Source organism: Erpetoichthys calabaricus, chromosome 1 (assembly GCF_900747795.2).
Source record: "Erpetoichthys calabaricus chromosome 1, fErpCal1.3, whole genome shotgun sequence".
NCBI lineage: Eukaryota > Metazoa > Chordata > Cladistia > Polypteriformes > Polypteridae > Erpetoichthys > Erpetoichthys calabaricus.
This window is the reverse complement of record NC_041394.2, coordinates 1,695,152-1,704,567: the sequence shown is the minus strand read 5'-3', so window position 1 is coordinate 1,704,567 and position 9,416 is coordinate 1,695,152. Positions and strand designations below refer to the sequence as shown.

The 9,416-nt window shown below is 35.2% G+C and overlaps 1 protein-coding gene across 1 annotated transcript in view; it reads right to left on the bottom strand.

The window, feature by feature from the left end:
* The window catches only part of LOC114665670 (protein Smaug homolog 2), a 173,141-nt gene that overhangs the window by 162,597 nt on the left and 1,128 nt on the right, over positions 1-9,416 (bottom strand). The gene's annotated exons all lie outside the window — the stretch shown is intronic.

Sequence of the window (9,416 nt, the reverse complement as noted above, 5' to 3'; positions counted from 1 at the left end):
GTTGGTGCAGCTGACAATAACTAGCTTTATTAAAAAAAAGGTTTGTTTAGTGTTTTAACTTGTGCTACTTACATTCTCACTCTGCATTTCTTTGCTCACGTAGCCTGGGAGACATTAGGCTGTGTAGCTACCGTGTGTGTATAGCCTGTGGAGTACGACCTCTCCCAGCAGTGTTTGTTTATTTATTTACACAGTACTCTTTTTATTAATCCTTATTTTTTAAAAAAGTATAGAAAAAAATACTTAAACTGAATGATATGCCATATTAGCAGTTAGTATGAGAAAATTAAGCTTTATAAAATATGGTATTTAAATAGTGAGAGTGAGATTCGGTTTGAGCACATGTGATTATTAACACAGCCAGCACCCTTGGTAGTATGGCACTCAGACTATGATGACCAGTCAATCACTGTGACTGAATAAAAGCTTGAAGATATTTTTGATTGCTTTGCCTAAACTATTTTCATTTAATAATACGGAGTACCATAGATTTACTTTGCTTTACTGCAAATATTGATGAGTGACATACAATGATACTGCCAAGGTTAGCAATCTGTACTCAGACAAACAGGAGCCCAAACAAATGTTACTTGCAGTTTCTTAATAATGCATCAAAATACAGAGGATTTTAATTTGCACTTGTGAAGAAAAACCTTGGGCACCAAGTCCTCCAAACTCTAAATCCTTGATTGCCTGCTTTTCTGATGGAGATGACTACTAACGCACTAACTGGGTCAGTTATTCACCATCACAATTGGATGGAATACTTTGAGAAGAGAACATTAGAACATCCAAACAATTTGACAAAAACAGGCCAGTCATACCAACACTTTCAATGGTTTGGGAGGAAATTGTTACTTTTTATTGCAACAATGTATGTGTTTATACTAACTGGAATACAAAACCAATACACATTGGTCAGACAATTGGATTTAAAAATAATTTTCTTTGGTTGCTTAACTTTTTGTAAAGTACTGCACATACATTTATGTAATAAACACATTCCATGGAAAAATAATTTGATTTGTATCACATCATGCCACAAGCACAACAGTGTCACTGTAAGACTAGAGTCATGTACAAAACATGATATGTGCATTTAAACTTATCCATCAACAAAAGTGAAAAGTCAAAATAAATTGATATTAAGGAGCATTTATGCTGCTATTGTGCATCTTCTGCGGGTGGGGAGATAGACATAAGCTCTGCATGGAAAGCCAACACTCCTACTTAACACTATGCTGCTATCAACTTGGATTTTCAGTGAGAGGTTTGGTAACTCAAATACTCCATAGTTAACTACCCTGAACAGAAAGACTGTATGCAAACGCCACACCATGTGGAATCAAACGAACGTCGGAGCCGAGTCTGCATGCTGCCAAGTGAAGGGCACTCTGTAGTTCACAGCGATTTGAATCAGCTGGCTCTCTTTCAGGTCACTGTCTCACCGATTCATCCATTTATTTTACCACAACCCTTACCCTCAACCACTCTCAAGATCAGTGAGGCCACAAAAAGCCACAGAATAAAAGGAGTTTCTTATTTAAAAAAGAATATGTGAATGTGATAAACATTTAACTGTGCAGAAACAAATCCAAATATGACAACTTACTGCCTTTTCTGTGATATGCATGCACATGTTGGAACAACAAAATACAAGGATTTGATGAACGCAACAAACCGAGGCAGCTGTTCATAAAAATTAGTGTATATTTAGTGAGCCGTTCTGCAGTCAGTTCACAAATACTGACGCTTCTTGCATTTTGTGTGCGCATGACCCTTTAAACATGTCATATAACACACTTCTCATATGTTGCCTTCTACATTCATAGTGTGAGCACACAAAGCCACTTCAGTGCTTGCAAAGTTTAAAATAAAATGGAAATACAGCTCAAGAAAGAATTAGACAATTTAAAGCTGGCGACTACCGTTCTGGAGAAAATACTTGTTTATGAAACGCAGTCAGAACCATAAGGGAACATTTGCTTCCAAAGGTATCCTGTCTCAAACACCCCAAAGAGAAATATGAAGACATATCATTATATCCCTCCTTACAAGCCTAAAAATATACACAGAAAATTGACACTGCACGCAGCAATTAATAATTATGTGTTGTAATATGGCTAGAAGAAATACCTGTGGACTGAGTATATAGGGGGGGGGGGGGGGGGGGGGGGGGGGGGGGATCACACTAGAGACTGAGCCGATTCAGAACAGGCAAATGATTCTGTGTGCCTTCTACCAACAAATACATTTTTACTTGTCTGTGAAAACTCCACATGATGTCCAACAGCAATGTGTATATTTTTTTTAACTTACTTAATTACTTATTTATTTATGCATTTACTTATTTAGAAAAAAGCTTCTGTAAAAAAGCCCAAATTTCCTCCGGAGACAAATAAAGTTCAGTCTCTCTCTGTCTACTCTGGCACGAGACTACTCATCGAAACTGCTCTTGGGGTTTTAAGCAAACTTTGACCATACGAACAAATGCAAATCTAGCAGCCTTAGTTGTTCTGTTGTCATTTTTTTTTTTTATTTTCAGCCTTACATTTTTATGAAAAAGATTTTCATAAAAGTTTAAAGTGAATTTTCCATCATGTAGGGTATTATGTTTTTAAATCAGAGCATACTGAAGTAAAGTACCTTTTTAGATAAGTATCTAAACAGAACAAAAAGAAACAACATTAATTTGAAAAAGTGGTAGGACAAAACATTTAGAAATTTTACTTTGGTTAAAAACCCTAAATGGTGTCAAGTCTTTGTAGTGTATTGAACAACAAGTATAACACAGTGGCTAAGTAAACATCTCATCATCACAGCCTCTTTTCATTAAGCTACAAAATCACATACAACTTTGGTATTTGTATATGCTGTTAAGTATTCTACCTGACACTACAAACTACTGAATATGTAAACCGTTAACTACAGTTATACTGTATTTATTAATTTTTTAATGTATTTCATTAGCCAACTCTTTCATTTAATACAAGTAACAAAACTCAAAAATAGCTGTTTACCAATTTCTACATTGTGAAGAAAGGCAGCAGGAAAATACCTATGGTCATTCAATGGTGTCCGTGACCGAGACCGACTCTGTAGCCTCACTGATCACCCTAAGTCATAAAACTTTGTTTGTATAACTGACTAACACAATACAAATCTCTGAGTATAGTACACTTTCTGTTATTGAAGGCCTGAAAGTGCAAAATCAAAGATTTGAAACTGGACAGAAAGAGAACACTGAGGAAATCACAAAAACAAGGAGTGAAGAGACCAAATACTTGGAAAAATGAAGTGTAATGAAGATATGTGCAAAACATGCCATGTAGATAAAAGCAACACTATTAACAAAGGAAAGTCAACTCTGAAAACATTTATGGTTTTATCAACATTGCTCCTCTCATTAAATAAGCAAAATACAGATGCCATTAGGAGAGCCAAAAATCAAATGATCATGTTGTACAGTAAGAATTATTGAATACAAATAATGCAATGTTAAGTTCAGACTTTATCAAATATGCACCAGTAAGGCTGCTTTTGGAATACTGCGTGCAATTCTGGTTATCATACCACAAACACAAAGTAGTTCAAGATAGCTTATATGATAAACATTTTTTAATAGCAGAATTTGATTTCTCATTTTAATACAATGGAAATTTCAGCAGAACATACAGCATAAAGTCAGATTATTACAAAATACAAGGTGTTAATTCTGTCTACCCAATTTTTAATTAACCTAGCTGTCAGGAATAGTGGTTTATAGTTAAAAGCTGATCCAAATAAAAGACTTACCACAGTTAAGGATTTAGCTGAGGACCATTCCTTGTAAGTAATTAAACAAATTATGATCAAATGTGTCTGATTCAAGTTCCTACTAATAATCTAAAATTGGCCTACAAGTAGAATTTTGAAAAAAGGTTTTTTTAGAATGCACTAAACAAGTAATATCTTTTGAAAGGCACTGGGCTATGCATTTGCCACTTGCCTTGTCCATTTTGCCATAAACCAAACCAAACAGTGAAGGCTTGGGTTGGTTTTAAAGATTGTGCGAGTCTACAAAGAAACACACAACACATCTAAACCTTGCATCTCTCAACCTCAACCCCTCAGTGAATTTAAAATGTGTCATACATATTTTCTAGAAGTTTTCGATCAACCTACAAATCCCTAATAAGGATATTCAGATATAACATTAACCTGAGGTGCACATCTTAACGATATAGTTATGTTGGAGGTGAGCTGTTCACTTGTTTAGTGATGTGCACTGCTCTACTTTAATGCTGTTTAGATAATCCCTGGCTTTGGTTCTGAAACTTCAGTAGTGTCCAATGGCATTGGAGGTTGAGTACAGCAGGTGCTCCAGCATCCCCTACAGAATCTTTCGTAAATATAACATTAGCTTCCACTGTTATGCTGATGACACCCAACTCTATCTCAAACCTACTGCTTCCTTTCCACCCTCCTCACTTATTGATTGCGTAGCAGAAATCAAATCCTGGTTTTCTTCAAATTTTCTTAAATTAAATAGTGACAAAACTGAGGTTCTCCTCATTGGTACAAAATCAACATTATCCAAAACTGATCATTTTTCATGTGTTATTGATAATTCCTCTATCTCCCCTTCACCACAGGTTAAGAGTCTGGGTGTCATCCTTGACAGTACTTTATCCTTTCAGTCCCACATCAATAACATCTCCCGGTCTGCGTATTTCCACTTGCGTAACATTAATCGTATTCTCCGCTCCCTCACTCCCACACCACCGTTATCCTTGTTCATAGCCTTGTCACTTCTCGTCCGGATTATTCCAATTCCCTTTTCTTTTGTCTTTCTCACAAATAAACTTCAATTGGTCCAGAATTCAGCTGCCCGCATCATTACTAGAACCTTCTCTATTCACCATATCACTCCCATTTTGCAGCAGCTTCATTGGCTTCCAGTTCAGTTCTGAATTCAATTCAAAATTCTCCTACTAACTTTTAAGGCTCTCCGTAACCTTGCCCCTCCGTATCTGTCTGACCTCCTCTATGTTGCCATTCCCTCCCGTACCCTTAGATCCTCTTCCTCCATCCACTTGACTGTCCCCTTCGTCCATCTTACCACTATGGGAAGCAGAGCATTCAGTTGCTCTGTTCCCCAGCTCTGGAACTCACTACCATCTGAGCTTAGAAATATTGAATCATTTCCACTTTTCAAATTTAAACTTAAAACTCATTTGTTTAAGACTGCTTTTTCTCTTTACTTACAATTGCTCTGTCTGATTTTAACTTTTGCATTTTACTTTTGTTTATAATCTGTGTTTTTGTCTATTGTTTGGTGTCCTTGAGTGTTTAGAAAGATGCCTTCAAATAAATAAAATGTATTATTAGAATGGCACGGGGATTGATGCTTATATTCCGTGTCGTTAGAAGGGTGATTTAAAATCATTCAAACAGGGATATAAAATTACTAATTGAACTGATAAAAAAATGGAACAGTGTTAACTTTTTAAATCATTTTTTTTAAAGAACAAATATGTTTAAACAGCAAATCGCATCCTTACATTGGCAGCAGACAGCAAGAGCTGAATTGCCTACACCTGCAAAATAACATTTTTTTTTTTTTTTTTAAATAATCTTATCCATTCATTCTCCTCTCCATTATCAAACCAGCTTAATGCACATCAAGACCGCAGGGAGTCTGAGCCTATCCAGAACCCATGGGATGGAAGACAAGAACAAACTGCATACAAATAGAGTAAAAAAAAGACAATAAACTAATCCAGAAAAGCAAACATTCAGTCCCACAAATCAAAGATTCAGGAAACTCTGCAGATGCCACTGACACACCAAGCACCGGCACAATGCTAGTAATACACTAAATGTTTCCATACTACTGCTCGATCCATAGACCCTTCTCACATAATGTAGTAATCAAACTGACAGGCAGTCATGAACAAACCATTACTTTGAAAAGTTTTCGATCAGGAAAGAATTTTTTTTTTCTTTCAATTGAAGACCACCTCTCCAGTGGTCAAGAGACCTTTCTTCAATTCAAAAGCTCAATTTCGTTTTTCTCAGCCATCACTAAAAGCAACATTTTGGTAAGTAACAGATTTAAAAAAAAAATGGGTGGGTGGAGCATTCCTTTAAATAAAGACAGCGTAATGGCATCTGGTGGCAACTGTCTTGAGACAGATGCTGACAAAATGATGTTGCTGTCATAACAATAAGATAAACAAAGCACAAACTAATTTTTTTTTTTTTTTTTTTTTTTAAAAAGAGTGTGTAAAACAAACCTAAAACACAAAAAATACCATTTGTGACAAGGAAAACAACGCTGATTTATTTTCTTCATACATATCAGTTTTTTTATATTGATGCCAGGGAATATTACAAACTCTGTTTATAATCCTGCCAAAATCGATGTGTATGTAAAACGTGACACTGTATACCCATTACATGGACATGATTTGTGGATGTGCTATGTAGCAGAAAATTAACGTAGGTGATGCATAAGTGTAACAACTTGTAATGACATTAGACATTTACTCTATCAGCAGCGTCCTCCCTTAAATCATGTTCCTGTGTCTCTGGTTGTTTCTTACTAATGAATGCAATTTCAAGTTGTCTTAACTAATTCTCTTAAGTACACACAGAAAGACCAGCTGATAAAGAAGTACTTTACAATAAAAAGCTAAAAACTCTCAGCATGAACTGCTTTTATTCTCTATATTGCTTCTAAGCGATTTCACAGACCAAAGAGTTTGACTTCCTCGGATAAGCTAAAAACACACAAAAAAATGAACCACTTTAGCCTAGAACACTACACAGGGACCTAATCCACATTTTCACCCCTTTCCGGGGTGCAAGTAAAGTTAATTCAGTGGAATTCTTTAAGTTAAAATATGAGTAACTTTCTTAATTCAATAGGTGGAAATTAGGATAAATTGATTAAAGAAACCAGGGAACACTTTTCCCCCCACTTACAGAGTTAAAAGAATCACATGCAGTCTACCAAGTTACATAGGATGAGAAGTAGACACTCAGGAAAAATCTTTCAAAGAAGATAATGGGAAAACTGAGTTATTAGTTATCAAAATAAAACTTGACAAACTGAATGGTCTTATTTAAGATTTCTTTAACTTTGTGACATTGATCATTTTGAGTTCCATATAAGATTATTAAAATATATATATATATATATATATATATATATATATATAAAAAAAACATGCGTGCACACACCAACACAGATAAATAGATACATACACGCACTCATTCACACACACAAGCCATTAATTCTAGGGCAACATTGTTTCAGTATTTAGGTTTTAAAGTCAGTACTGAATATAATCTTAAATTAAACAAGTTTAGTGTTACAAAAGTTTAAATCATATTTTCAATGTTATAACAAGAACAGCATTTCCTTGTGTGTTACTCTTCGGAACTATATTCTTAAGTCTAGTCAATTGAATGGCCGACTAAATTATAAGCAGCAGGATTATTCAAAAACCGCATTTATTTGAAGCTACACATACCAAGCACCTAAATAAATATGGCGTATATTTATTTTACTATAAAGTAAACACTGATTTCTTACTTCCATAACATTTCAACACCCAGGCATGTATTATTTAACATACTTATTCTCAAACTGAAATCCTCCAAAAAATCAGAAACACAAAAGCACACTAGCTTGAATATCTTGGAAATAACAACACAGGAAAATACACAAATAAGAGAAGGGCTTTCAGTCCATGAAAGCTGCCTTACAAGATAATAGCCACATTGGCCTACTAAGATGTTAACCAATATGGGTTTCATGACTCGGTAGTTTGTTTTTATATTTCCATGACCCTTTTTTTGGAGAAATGTTCCTGGTTATTGTCTCAATTGTGATTATTCTTAAATTTCAATCACTATCCTCAACTATGTGATTCACTATTACTCTGAGAAAAATTCTGGTGGAAAAGCTTTATCAGTGTCATTCAGAACTTTAAAAAGTCCTGAATGCATCACACACACACACACACAGACCCACCCATCCATTCCCTAAATTCTTTTCAGAACTTAAGAGGTTTACTTTTCCGGCTATCTTTTTTTTTTTTAAAATTAGCAACTGGAACCAGAATGAGTGTAATGGTTTAGTCTGAAAGCAAAAACTCTAAATTTGGCTTACTTGTAAACTGAATACTTTAAAAACACTCAGTAGATTAGTAGACTTTCCCCAGACAGCAGATATTTAGAAAATGACTACAGTGTCACCTTTCTTTTTGCTTTGTTTTATACTCTTGCTGCAGGTTTGTGTTTTTATTTTTCACCCACAGGACTATTGTCTGTTACTCACCTACATACTTTACTTTTTTATTAATCAAAAAGTTTCCAAGGTGCACTGAACACTGTCAGTAACAGTCAGTGATAAAGTAAATATGTTACCTTATATTACAAACAAATCCAAAATAATTAAAGCAAGTCTTTAAAAGTGTTTACAAATAAATGAAACACTGAGTTATCGGAACAACACAGGCTATAATCAGAAAGTGACCATGTCGTTAAGATTTTACCATATGTACCACACATAAAGTAGGTGTCAACCATCTTTAGAAAGAAAAAAAAAAACACACACTGTTGGGTCCAGAAATAAAATTTAAAAAGTAAACACTGAGCTTAACATTTTTATGTCCAATAAAGAAAAAAATGGCACAGATTGCTCACTTGCAAGAGTGGTGGCTCTGAGGTTAAGGATCTGTGCTGGTATCCAGAAGGTTGCCGGTTCAAATCCCTGTCACTGCCAAAAGAGATCCTACTCTGCTGGGCCCTTGAGCAAGACCCTTAACCTGTAATTGCTCCAGGGGCACTGTACAATGGCTGACCCTGCACTCTGACCCCCAAATTCCTAATACAAGAAATTGTATAAGGTGAAATAAAGAACAACAACAAAAAAAAAATCTAGTGTTGTTATGTCTCTTTAGAAGCAGAGTGACCAAAACTCCACACAGTACAAGGGTGGTCTCACAAGTGTGTCACACAGTCTGAACATACTGCTGTATCATATATTTTCAAATACATGTAGTAACCTAAAATTGAATTCAATGACAATCACAAAATCTTTTCAAAGTTTGCTTTTGGGCAGTATGACAGCCACACTTTCTGCAGTTGAACAGACTAGTATAGTACTGCATACAAAACTGCATATTAGAACATTAGAACACTCTAGACGAGAACAGGCTATTCAGCCCAACAAAGCTCGCCAGTCCTATCCACTTATTTCTTCCAAGAAAACATCAAGTCGAGTTTTGAAAGACCCTAACGTCTTACTGTCTACCACACTACTTGGTAGCTTATTCACACCAATGGACGTGAAATTCAATTATTAAATGCATTCTTTAATCACAAACCAGTGTTTCATTAATAAAGTGCATCTATAAACAATC